The sequence below is a fragment of the Bidens hawaiensis genome, unplaced genomic scaffold (assembly GCF_021521415.1).
Source record: "Bidens hawaiensis isolate Kalapana, Puna unplaced genomic scaffold, B.hawaiensis_p1.1 tig00000780_1, whole genome shotgun sequence".
Classification (NCBI taxonomy): Eukaryota; Viridiplantae; Streptophyta; class Magnoliopsida; order Asterales; family Asteraceae; genus Bidens; species Bidens hawaiensis.
In genome coordinates, this window is record NW_027491045.1 from 157,038 (window position 1) to 161,282 (window position 4,245).

Sequence of the window (4,245 nt, forward strand, 5' to 3'; positions counted from 1 at the left end):
TGGCTCAAAAAATACCCGTGTTGCTTTGAAACGTACCTCAAAGGCGATGAATATTATTACAGATTAACCAAAAGGATGATATTTTTAGTACAAGAAGAAGAAGAAACTGTTAATAGATATTCAAGAACCGGTTGTTGTTCAACGATTAACGAAGTTGTTAATGATGGTTTATAATCATAAACTCAACGTCTAGAAACTAAACGAATTCAAGAACAATTTGGGGTTACCGGATGATTATTTAATAAAGTCAGTTTTCTAGCAGTGTACGTAACAAATACATATTCTTAACACCAACGAACATGACAACGAATGATAAAAAAAAACATACCGATGTGTTGCAGTGGCAGCAGGGGTGCTATCGACATCATCACAATATCATCACAATTCTGAATATGACCAACTTTCCTAGGACCGATCTAGTAAGGAACTTGTCTCCATCTTTGCTTTGAGAGCTGCATCCCTTGCGGGTTTAATGAGCATGTATTCTTTCTGCATAATTATTTAAAAAATTATTAAAGAAACCAACAATCTTATACGGATCAAAACATCAATGGTATCAATTTACATGGCGTTGTACACAAGGCCCGTTTGAACATTGAGGGTTTGGCTTCATTGCCACTGTTTCTATTGCTCTTGTTGACCTGCACGCCAAAAACTAATACTTAAAATGCATATATGAAAAAAAAATTATAAATGTATATTAATAAATTAATAAATAGCATAACATATATAAGATCTAAGATAAGTTAAACCTAAAATCATAATAATGACAATTCACCAACATATAAACAATTAACTTAACAAAACTGATTAAAAACTGTATAATTGACTATTTGGCTAATTATCACTAACTAACTAAAATTGAACATGAATTTCATCTAATTACAAGTTCAATTTTTTTTTTTTGCATTATAAATATTTTAAGCGCGTTTGTTTTAGAATTTGACAGAGGCAGAGAGAAAAAGAGTAGAAATTAGAGAGTTCACCATTTAAAAATCGAGCAATCTGGTGGCCATCGAATCTGTATCACAGTTTCTATTATCACCAAATTGATGAGAGTAGTAGTTTTGCCCGGAATTGAGGTCTAGGGTTTTTATAAATTCGAAACAGTCTAAATATCAATTAGGGTTTATGTACTATTAATCGAAATACCAATAAATCAACCCATTAACAGACGAACATACCTTTTATTTGGAAAGAGGCTTGCGAATCACAAATCAGAAGTTTGAATCGCCAATGATGATGCAAGATAATGGTTTCGGATTCGAGGGAGATGATGGTGAAGAAGATATATGTGAGTCTGCAGTAGCGATAATAGGGTGGCTAGGATTAAAGAGGTGTTCTGACCCATTTAAGTGTATCCATTTAACTGTATACCCGCGAAATTTAAACCTTAAACGGGTCAAAACCGGGTTAAATCAATGAGAAGCCTCAATTCTAAAATCAAGCAAATCTGGTGGCTCCAAAAAAGGGGGGAGCGACCACATCGCGACACATAGGATTTTTGTATCTTCGTTTATATATATTATATATATATATATATAGGATCAAGATCATGAGATAACTTTTTTGAAATTGAGAACTATGAGAACCATTTTGGACCACAAAAAACCCAAAAATAAAAAAAATCATAAAATAAAAAAAACACAAAAATCAAAAAAGTAAAAAAACTAAAATTCTTATTTTATCATCCCGGTTTCATAAAAAAAACTCGGTTTAGCTAAATTATATACACATATCTATACTATATACATATATGTACATTTACATGATTTTTTTGTACACATGTGTATAATTTAAGATAAATGATACTGTACATATGTGTATATTACGTAACTAAAGATTATATAAAACTATACATATGTGTATAATACGACGTTTTTTTTTAATTTTTTTTTATTTTTTTTAATGAAACCGGAATGAAATATAAGAATTTTGATTTTTTTACTTTTTAAAATTTTTTATTATTTTTTGTTTTATGATTTTTTTAAATATTTTTTAAAGGTGTTTTTAGTGGTCCAAAATGGTTCTTAAAGTTCTCAATTTGTAAAGGGTTCTCTTTGGATCCTTACCCTACATATATATATAGAAAATGGTTCAAATAAAAAACAATTGTTTTGTGAGAAGTGTGAGAAGACTTTAAAATCAAGCAAACCACTAAAATAGGACACTATACCATGTAAATAGAAAACTATACAGTATTTAGAAACTAATATATATATATATAATCGAAAACGTTAATAATTAAGAATATTAATACTATAATATTAACATGAAGTAACCTGTCTTCTTCAACTTCAGTAGATGTTTGACCTCCAGCTACCCGGATTTTCAACACACACAATCGTATCAGTTTCAATGTCATTAGCATCAGCCTACACAACCAAACGATCAATATTCTGGAGACTCTCCCCAACAATCGTATCATGTTCCATATCAATGGCATCGTTCTACACCACCAAAGGACCCATATTTTCGACAAAACGATGCAGATCTTCATCAACCAGCTCCAGGTAATGCTCCCTAACAATCGTATCAAATTCAATATAACTTGCAAATTCCTACAAAACCAAACACATCTGGAATTATTTTTCAATGGGTTCACCGTTTTTCAGTGGTCGTATTTCTCACAAGTAAACGTTAAAACTTTCGGGTCGGGTTGGCGGATCAACATTTTCAGGAGCCCCAAGTGAGTTCCTAAACCATGGCCCTTTTTATAAAAAATATGTTTTACTTACGACGCTTTAGCTACTATAGTACACTTATGCTATAACTAATTAAGGTGGCAATTTCAATACATACAATTTGATGTAGTACTACTATAGTTTTAGCTACAGGTTCTAAAACAAGTTTTTACATTAACAGTACCAATGTAGTTGCATCTAAGAATAACATAACTCTATAAAATAAATTAACCATAGATTCAACTCATGAAGAGATGACACTGGTAGTGCAGCATAGGTAACTGGAATTAAAAATAAAGGTTAAAAATCAACTGCCAAGGGATTTGAACCCGGGTTTTCTCGTGAAAACGTAGGCTTTATCCAATATCGAGTTTTGAATGTGTTCACTTGTTATTTTATTTATGGGTTCACTCAAGAGTTGTTGTATATCACTGCTATTAAAAAGATATAATGTAGTCGGATTAGTAAAAGACAAATGAACATGTCTTCTGCGGAGGCTTGAATAGACATTTCTCTGACCGGGATCTGAACACCTCCGGTCTGACCCATTTTCATACCACCTCCATTGTGTTCTTCCGTAATGATATCATCCAGATTCTCGATATCACCTTGAGGAGTTGCTGGAAATCTTGAGTGCAGGGACATTGTAGGTTGCCGGAATAAGGCGGGCAATATCTTAATGAAATGTGTTGAATAAGGTATTGGGCTTCCGTGTTACAATGGGTGTGTGTAATTAATATATTTATATAAAATTAATGTGGTGGGGGTGGTACACTACTTAGTCACACGCTTAGACTATCAGGTATGGATGCCTCTTTGCTTCTTAGTTTATAGTGTCACGTTAGCAACATATCACACCCCAATCCACTCCACTCTCTTTCACAATACAAAGGAAATGATCACCAATTTACCACTTTTGTTCTCTTTTTAATAAAATAATAATTTATACATTTAAAATACGTAAAACAAACGTAACATAATAATGCATATACAATATTAAATAAAAAAACATAATCATTAATTAATAATATTAAAATAAATATTATAATACATTTACATATGAAATAAAAAAGCATTATATAAATTGAAAAAAACATATATAACTTAGTAAAATATTAGATGCAAATGGACAAAAGGTTTTCACACGAAAGCCCAAAACCCACCTACTGTCTTCGTCTTCCCCAAACTCACCACCCACCATTACTTTAATCTCTGTCAGCCACCCGGCCATACTTCAAATCCTCTATACATACATATTTGGCGCCTGGATCCCATCGCCTCAACAGACATAAGTGATGGTTAATCATCCAGATGAAAGTAAGTTTCATACTCTATCTTGATGAGTTTATGTTGAGTAGTTTTTTAGTGTGATGTTGAAACAAGCTGAATTAATTTTTTGTTTGCCAACAACTTCTTTATTATTAGTTTTATATGTGTAGCAATTTCACAATTTTAGGGGTCATGTAACAAATAGATTACATCTTTTGTTGTAAAAACAAGTCATTGACAATCTTAAGTTTATCATGAACACACTGAATTTACTATCTAATGATTCAATAGT

At 31.8% G+C, this 4,245-nt stretch overlaps 1 long non-coding RNA gene across 1 annotated transcript; it reads right to left on the bottom strand.

Annotated features, from left to right (window-relative positions):
- Positions 1 to 374: 374 nt before the first annotated feature.
- On the bottom strand, positions 375 to 1,522 carry LOC143536279 (uncharacterized). Its single transcript, XR_013135862.1, has 3 exons — positions 1,185 to 1,522; positions 566 to 641; positions 375 to 489 (listed from the first exon to the last, which is right to left on the bottom strand). It is a non-coding gene; the product is annotated as an uncharacterized LOC143536279 (long non-coding RNA).
- Between the last annotated feature and the right edge of the window lie 2,723 nt (positions 1,523 to 4,245).